The sequence below is a fragment of the Quercus lobata genome, chromosome 3 (genome assembly GCF_001633185.2).
Source record: "Quercus lobata isolate SW786 chromosome 3, ValleyOak3.0 Primary Assembly, whole genome shotgun sequence".
NCBI lineage: Eukaryota > Viridiplantae > Streptophyta > Magnoliopsida > Fagales > Fagaceae > Quercus > Quercus lobata.
In genome coordinates, this window is record NC_044906.1 from 7,335,933 (window position 1) to 7,345,533 (window position 9,601).

Sequence of the window (9,601 nt, forward strand, 5' to 3'; positions counted from 1 at the left end):
TAGGGGATTTTGTTTTATCTAGGCTTGGCAGCTCAGAATCCGTAGTTGTCAACACTCAAGAAAAATGTACAAAACTAATTGGCATGACCTTTTGCAAGGAACCCCCCATTGTAGACTAAATAGATGGGGCGTTTGAAATTGCTTCAGTTACACTTACCATTTTAATTTTGACAGATCATTAGGTTGCACCTTTTAATTTTGGATTGCATGCAATTTCTCCAAATTCTTTTCTTATTAGTGCTTTGGTAGAAAGGAAAAGAAGAAGAAGAAGAAGATTTTCTACTTTTTATGTTTTTTGGGGGCGGGGGGGGGGGGGGGGGGGAGGGTTGGTGTTGATTGATCTCATCTTGTAGTGCATGTTTTATAATATGTCTGACCAACTTTTTTCTTTTTCTTATTAGGGATAGTTATGGATGATATTCTCCCTTTCTTTGATGGGGATTGTCAAGAGGCGAAAGTCATGGACGGAATTAGTGGCTCTGATTCCGATCATTTTGTCTTGGGCCTTCTTACTCATTGTCAAAATGATGGTTCTTACTTGTACCTCTTAATACCAATATTATCACCTCCTTCTATAGATAGTGTAACAGATGACTATCTAGTGATGACAAAGGTTTCCTAGAACTAGTATTTTTTTTTTTTAATCTATCTGCTAAAGACTTTAATTAAATGCATTCAATTCCTATTATTTATTCTTCAAAATTTCCAATGTGTTACCTTTTGGTTTTGGATTTTCAGGTGCTTCTCGTGGGAACAATGTAGCATTAGTGAAGCCATAACTTTTGAAAGGATGTATTATTTATGTGATTTATATAATTTCTAAACTATCTATTGAGTTTCATATGTCCCCTGTAAACTAAGCAACCAACCTCCTAACATCACTCAAAAGTCCAAATATCCAGTTGCTGTTCTACTTTTCATCAAAGTAGGAGTAAATTATGTACCACTCGCCACCCCCCGAGGCCAAAAAAAAAGATACAACCAAAGCTCTCTTCACTCTTCAGCTTTTTCTCCTTATCAGGTTCATTAATTTGTTGTTAATTCAATGATAATTATAAATGGTAAGGTGCTTTCCGAAGTTTCAGTGAGATTAGGGGTTTGCTTGCTCAATTCTAAACTTTAGGAAGATATTGTAACTTTAGGGTGAATGTTTGCAAGCTACCCATATGATTTTTTGGGAAAAATAACATTTGCATTTGCAAATGAGAAACTTCTTATCTATTCTATGACACTTTGCTGGTTCAGCTAAAAGTTTGATTAGTTCACAAAGTTCTTTGCTTGATCATTGTGAGAAGACACAAAGCTTTTTTCCTGACGATTCTAACAATGATATGCCCGAATCTGGTTCTGGATCTCATATAAAGCCTATTTTGGAGCATTTGTATCATGAAAACCCCAAAAACCTTAATGCAAAAAGGAGTGCATTTGGTGATGGTGGAGGAGGTATTGCAAAAATAAATATCGTGCACTGATTCCTCACAAGACATGTCTCAGATTTCAAGACCTCACAGGAAATCAAAGCCTACTCCACTTAGTCAAAGTGGGTTACAGGACCCTACAAGCGTTTGTGGTGGACAACAATTGACATGGTTAAGTATAAAGGTATCAGACTACTTTTTTTTTTTTTTTTTTTATGGCGAAAAACACATTTTGGTCCCTACATTTTCGCACGATTCCTACTTTGGTCCCTAAATTTTATTTTTACCGCTTTTAGTCCCTGTTTAGAAAAACGCCTTTTGTTTTAGTCCTTTCCGTCAGTGCCGTTAGGGCACTGACCTACGTGGCAAACGGAATTATTAAAATAATAATAAAAAATTTTATTTTATCATTAAAAAATACCAAGTCAGCATTTAAATTAAAAAAATAATTTATTAAATTTAACTAAATAAAAAAATAAAAAACAGAAATAAAAATAAAAAATCACATTAATGAAGATTGAAGTGTGTCTTGAGCAAGAACACATACAAGAACAAGAACACATACACAAACCCAGAAATTAAAGTTCAAAAATTAAAATTTTCGCCGCCGCTGGTGCACTTCAACAACAACAACAACATCAACAACAGCAGAAACAACAGCAACAGTCCGATTTGAGAACGGATGGATCGGACCCGAATGGCGGCGTCGAGGCGGCTACGGGATTTGCAATCGCAAGCAGGGAACAAGGTCTGCGTGGACTGTTCGCAGAAGAATCCGCAATGGGCGTCGGTGTCGTACGGCATGTTCATGCGCCTAGAGTGCTCCGGCAAGCACCGCGGCCTCGGCGTCCACATCTCCTTCGTCCGATCCGTCACCATGGACTCCTGGTCTGAGATCCAGATCCAGATATCATGACCAAGTACAAGACCAACGCCACCAGCGTTTACAGGGACCGAATCCAGGCCCTGGTCGAAGGGAAACCCTGGCCGGAATTGCCGGTCGTGAAGGAGAGCACCGGATTTGGCAAATCGAAGCCGCCGTTGAGTGGTGGCAGGATTAACAGTGTGATTTTCTTTTCTTTTTTTTATTTTTTTATTTAATTAAATTTAATAAATTATTTTTTTAAATTTAAATGCTGACTTGGCATTTTTTAATGACAAAATAAAATTTTTTATTATTATTTTAATAATTCTGTTTGCCACGTAGGTCAGTGCCCTAACGGCACTGACGGAAAGGACTAAAATAGAAGGCGTTTTTCTAAACAGGGACTAAAAGCGGTAAAAATAAAATTTAGGGACCAAAGTAGGAATCGTGCGAAAATGTAGGGACCAAAATGTGTTTTTTGCCTTTATTTATTTATGTTTCATATTTTTGCAATATTAGATGTACTTTTTAAAATTATTTTGAAAAGATATGTTATCTCAAACCTAAATTCCCATGGCTATTTTTGTTTCTTGCTTTATGTTTTTTGGAGAACATTCCTATGGGTTTGTATGCATAATGTTTTCCATGATTATTCAAAATACTCTTCCATATTTCTGTACCCATAAATATTTGCAATATGATTTTTGTACCAACTCAGTACGGGTTCACAGCATCAGGGCAGGACCTAGCTGGATGGATCCTCTAGTACTATTCTTAAAGCACGACACCTTACCAGAAGATAAGAACGAGGCCGATAAGATTTGAAGAAAGGCTTTCCGATTCTGGCTGTCCGAGGACTTCAAATTGTATAAACGCTCATTCTCAGGACCGTACTTGCTATGCGTACACCCGGATGCCACTGAACTCATCTTGGAGGAATTACACAAAGGGATTTGCGGAAGTCATACGGGAGGTAGGTCCCTATCCCATAAGGCCATAACGCAAGGTTATTGGTGGCTGAGCATGCAGAAAGAGGCGCAAGAGTATGTGAAGAAGTGCGACCAGTGCCAAAGGTTCGCCTCGAATATACATCAGCCAGGCGGAACCCTTAACCCGCTGTCCAGCCCTTGGCCGTTCGCACAGTGGGGCCTAGACATCCTAGGACCATTTCCTAAAGCAGCGAGGAACAAAAGATTTCTTCTTGTCGGCACAGATTATTTCACAAAATGGGTCGAAGCTGAGCCGTTGGCAAACATTAGAGACGTTGACGCCAAGAAATTTGTTTGGAAAAATATCGTCACTAGGTTTGGAATCCCTCACACCCTGATCTCGGACAATGGCCTCCAATTTGATAGTAAAGCTTTCAAGAGATATTGTAGCGAGTTAGGGATTGCCAATAAGTACTCCACGCCGGCTTACCCGCAGGGCAATGGGCAGGCTGAAGCCACCAATAAAACCATAGTGAATGGGTTGAAAAAGAGGTTAGATGACGCGAAGGGAAGATGGGTAGAAGAATTGCCCCATGTCTTGTGGACGTACCGCACCACGCCACGTAGATCCACAGGGAAAACCCCCTTTTCGATGACCTATAGGGCCGAGGCAGTTATTCCTCTAGAGATAAATTTCCCAACACAGAGGACCAGCGCATTCTGCCCCAATGCTAACAAGGAACTACTGGAAAAGAGCTTGGACCTCATCGAGGAAAGAAGGGAGAGCGCAATGGTCCAACTTGCCTACTACTAGCAAAAGCTCAAGCAAGGTTATAATGTCAAGGTGAAGCTAAGGCCCTTGGCACCCGGGGATCTCGTATTAAGGAAGGTCTTGGGTATTGCAAGAAATCCTGCGTAGGGAAAACTCAGACCAAATTGGGAAAGCCCATATCATATCACCTCTGTGGCCGACATAAGGGCCTATTTTTGGAAGATCTGGATGAACGTATAGTGTCACGCCCTTGGAATGTAAATAACCCGAAAATGTACTATTATTAATAAAAGATGTAATTCTTGGCACTACACTACTGTGCAACTATTCCTTCAAAATGTTAAACAGAACCTAAGTCCTGTCTGGCTCATCGGACCACAGGCTTAGGGGAAATTAACTGAGATGCAACTTCTTCTAAGTGTTAAATAGAACCTAAGTCCTGCCTAGCTCCTCGGACCACAGGCTTGGGGGAAATTAACTAGAATGCAATCTCTTCTAAGTGTTAAACAGAACCTAAGTCCTGCCTAGCTCATCAGACCATAGGCTTGGGGGAAATTAACTAGAATGCAATTTCTCCTAAGTGTTAAACAGAACCTAAGTCCTACCTGGCTCCTCGAACCACAGGCTTAGGGGAAATTAACTGGAATGCAACTTCGTCTAAGTGTTAAACAGAACCTAAGTCTTGCCTGGTTTCTTGGACCACAGGCTTAGGGAAAATTAACTGGAATGCAACTTCGTCTAAGTTTTAAACAGAACCTAAGTCCTACCTGACTCCTCGGACAACAGGCTTAGGGGAAATTAACTAGAATGCAATCTCTTTTAAGTGTTAAACAAAATCTAAGACCTGCCTGGCTCCTCGGACCACAGGTTTAGGGGAAATTAACTGGAATGCAACTTCGTCTAAGTGTTAAACAGAACCTAAGTCCTGCTTGGCTCCTCGGACCACAGGCTTAGGGAAAATTAACTGGAATGCAACTTTGTCTAAGTGTTAAACAGAACCTAAGTCCTGCCTGGCTCCTCGGACCACAGGCTTGGAGGAAATTAACTAGAATGCAATCTCTTCTAAGTGTTAAACGGAACCTAAGTCCTACCTGGCTCATCGGACCACAGGCTTGGGAGAAATTAACTGGAATGCAACTTCGTCTAAGTGTTAAACAGAACCTAAGTCCTGCCTTACTCCTCGGACCACAGGCTTAGGGAAAATTAACTAGAATGTAATCTCTTCTAAATGTTAAACAGAACCTAAGTCCTGCCTGGCTCCTCGAACCACAGGCTTGGGAGAAATTAACTACTGTGCAATCTCTTCTAAGGGTTCAACAGAGCCTAAGTCCTGCCTGGCTCCTCGGACCAATGGCTTGGGGGAAATTAACCAGAGTACAGTTTATCTAAGTGTTAACTATCATTTTTCTCAGCCCTTCATTCATGCTTAACCGTGTTACTTAAATTTTGAATAACGTTTGGTTCTCAGCAGTTAGTAGCATAACAGAAACTCATTCAAAACAAAGGCAGAAAAAGAAGCAATCAGACAAGATTCAAAGGAGAAGTAATATCATTCATTAAGCTCCAAAATGCGTTGTCTTACAAGCGTTGATAAAATAAGGAGACAAAGACAAAAAGGTCCTACACTAATTTGGGTAAAGTAAAGGAAGGCAACTACAAGTAAAGTCCTACACTAATGTCCTAGGCCTTATCCTAGGCAGAACTCTTGGCAAGGACCTCCGCCTCAGGTTGATCACCTCCTGCCTTGGGCTCAGGAACGACCTCCTTGGCTTGTGCGACCACATCCCTTATTGTGAGGGTGTCCTCAGGTGACTTGTCTTTTGCAGGGGGTTGCACCTCCTCGGCTTCAGGAACGAGGGAATCCGAAGTAATGGCCTTGGCAGAGATAGGCTCCTCAGAAGGATCCGAACCTAGAATCTCGCGAATATCTTTAGGGAAGAAGATATTCTCAATCTTCCTAAGGTCGGAGTTCGCAGGCACAGCCGCCCGGTCCAAGACCACCCCCCAGGACATAGCAATGTAGTCCCTGCACATTGTAGCCACCTCCTCGGTGTCCGCCACTCCGCGTTCGTAGGAGGTTAACACCACAGCCTCGGCCGCCTCCCTGGCCAGGCGGGCTGCCTCTTTCGCCTTTGATAGCTCGGCCTTGAGGTCTGAGACCATTTGCTTCTCGGTCGCGAGGTTTATCTCGGACATATGAAACTGTTTGCGCATTTCCTCAACCTGCCGGGTGGTGGTCTTGAGTCCGGCCTCGGCGCTGGCATGAGCCTTTTGTGCATCCTTTACTTCGTTATTCAGGCGATCCTTTTCCAGCCTGAGGGCGCCAGTAGCCTTTTCCACAGCGATGCGAGATTGAACCTCAGTATGCAGGTTTTCACAAGCCTTCTTGGCCTACTCCTCAGCCACAAAAATTTGTTGAGTGACCTGCATGGGAGTAATGGAAAATTGATTAAAAGAAAATAATAAATAGACAGGTGCAGTATCAAGAAGCTGAGTAGGAAAGAGTCTCGGTTCACCATGACCATATCTCTCTTCAGCGACATAAAGAGATTTGGCTGTCGAGTCTCCAGAAGCCCCTTCATGTCACGGGGCAAGAGAAGGGGCTGTTGCAAAATCTCAACCAGATAGGACACCTGTCCTCATTGGGACTCCCACAGAGTCGCGTCCCACGAGATAAGGGCGCCATCCAACTCTAGGCGTGGGGACCAGATCCGCTGCTCCCTCCTTATAACCGCCTCATCTCGGCTGTCAACGGATTTTGTTCTTTTTTCTTTGGGCTCTTTGCACTTCTTCTGCTACTTGGCCTTTTCGGGGTCGACCTCGCTCTCCTCCAGCTCTTCCACTGGCCTCTTGGGAAGAGGTTGTAGTGCTGGGTCAGTTGTGGAGGGAAGAGCAGGAGGATGCTTGGATGTAGCCTGCTCTTTGGGGGCATCCCTAGAAGATTGCCCCTTATTTCTATTGGACAGAAGGCCCTTAAGACCAGACCTTGGCTTCAAGTCCATGCCTTCTTCTTCGACCTCTTGACTAGTGTCAGCTTGTGCAATTACTAAGCCAAAGGTGGGGGCCGTCGAGGAATGGTCTATGTCAGAGTCAGAGTTCGAGAGCTCTACTGGCCTGGCCGATACCTCTCCTTCCTCGGCAAAGCGGAATTGGTCAATTTGATCCTTAAGAAATGAGTGCGAGGAATCAGCTCCTTCTCCTGGGGCAACCACCTCGGGAAGAACGCGCTGAGCAGGTAATTGGATGGGAGGTAAGTCTCTTCGAGTAAGAAAGCCTGGTATAGAGACGTCGATGCGAGCTAATCGAGGACTTCTAGCCCTGATGGCTTAACCGGCATCCACTAAAGCGCGTGAAAGGTGCTCGTAGTCCAAAATAAGAGGAGCAGCACGCAGTTGGCCGTCCTCGCTCACAAAGATCTCAGACCTTAGGAGGAAGTTGAGAGCCTGGACGTTGACCAAACTCAGCCGAGGAGTTATCCGTTCCTTGTCTGCAAAACCGAAAGGAAGGGCTATTAGTCCGAGGAGGCAAATAACCAAATCTAAACCTGAAATAAAGAGAAAAAGACTCGAGACTAAGATCCCCTCCAAGGGATCTGACCCTACAATGCCCCACCTGGTGTTCCCGCCTTAACTGGGTAGTGAAGACAGTCGTGCCATGCTCTGGAGACGATCAAAAGGTCGTCCTTCAAGCCTTTGTTGGACTTGGGAAGGCAGGATATGAGCCTCACCTCGTCGGACCTGGATTTCAGGTAGTACGACTCGTTGAGGCTATGACATTCATATAGATGAACTACGTCATGCCATGAGAGGCCGAGGTTCATCTGTTCGTTCAGAGCATCTACGCACCCCAGGATTCGAAACATGTTCATAGTACATTGGTGGGGGGCCAGCCTATGACCCCGTAGATAATCCCTGGTTATCCTCTCCATAGGGATCGTCATTCCTTCCTCTATGAAGGCTATCATCGGAATGGCAACCTGCCCCGTCTTTCTCTTGATTAAGACCTCTTCCAAGGAGCAATATTCTAGACCTACTCCTGGCGGGATACGGTATTTGGCCCTGAAGCCTTCCATACCGGCCGGTGAGTCTACCAGTTTCTCAAGCTTACCCATCCCACTAACCCTAGGTGACGCGAAGAAGGTTTACTCAAGGAATAAAGCCGAGAAAGGCAACGAAATGAGAATGAGCACTTACGAGAGCGAAAATCCTAAGTTTCTCGAGGTTGTAAAGAACTCGCCGGGAATCTTCAAGGGAATGTCTGTGGAGTTTTGAACGCTTTGCAAAGGAAGGTGCTGGAGTGCTCTGGGATGCTTGAGTGCTTTTTCAAAAAATGGGAGTAAGTTCCCTTGGAAATCTTATATACTGGGGAGAAACTAAGCGGGCTTACTCCCACCCAGAGAAATGAAAAAAAATATCAGCCGTTAATCTTGTGCCCCACCGTTGGATTAGAAGGACATAAAGCCGCCAAGCGCGATAATTAGCGCCTCGTGGGTTACGAAGCGCCATTAGCAGTAATGAGGCACGTGGGGGCGTACATCCACACGAGTGAAACAAGAATTCACAATAAATGACCCCATAAATGTCAAAATCCCGCCTTTTCTCCTCGGATAAGAGAGAAAGAACCAGAATTTTGAGGGGCTATTGTAGGGGTAAAGTCCCTAGATCAGACAATGGGTTTTGAGCCCCATATAGAGTCCAGCCACGTCCGAGGAGAAAGCGGGGCGCCAAAAGGGCTCCCGGCCCAATTCTTATGGGCCCAAACTTATTTAAAAGGCGGTCCGAGGAGGAATGTCTCCTCGGACGTGCCAAGTATGGCTCAAACATGCATCCTATCAGCAATAAAGAATCACTCCAACGAATATTGGTAGCAGAGATGAGTCCCACAAGCCCGGGAGAGGGAAGAGAATATAGGATGTCAAGGAAGAGATTACAGCTGCCGCATTAAATGTAGGGAAGCTATTTTTCTGGCCGCATTAATGTGGAAAGGACAGGCGAACAGTGTTACCTTGGCCACTACAACTCACAGAAAGATAGGGGAGATGTCTGATGGGACGGGCACTCAAGTGAAGGTCTAGATGATCAACAAGTGTAAGGTTCTGATGACTTCAATGAGGCTATATAAGAGAAGGGAATCCCCATGAAGAGGGGATCAGAAAAAGGAGGAAGAAAGAGCATAAGAAAGAAAGAAAGACCATAGTCTTTGATCAGGAATAAAGGTGCACCCATACGTCTCCTTGGATCGAATATCCAGCAGACACGAAGGAGATATTCTTACATTCAATTGTTGTATAGCCCAAAGTTAACTAACACTCACTTCGTTAGGGCCTAGTTCTGTAACCCGCTCTCTACAAATTCATTGTCTAGGGTTCCTTGGGTCAGAACCACCTACTTGTTGGGCCTGGGCCCTACACTATGGCCCTACAACTATTTTTTTTAAAATTATTAGTTTATAACAACTTCTAGAATAATGTAAAAATTGTAATTTTTTTTTCCATATTAAATTCTCCTTTAGAATAAGAATAATAATCACACGAGGTTGAAGTGTCATTTTGAAATATAGCAGCGGTTGTTTTGACATTTCCTAAAATCTCATGAGATGTTAGTGTAATTTATTATTA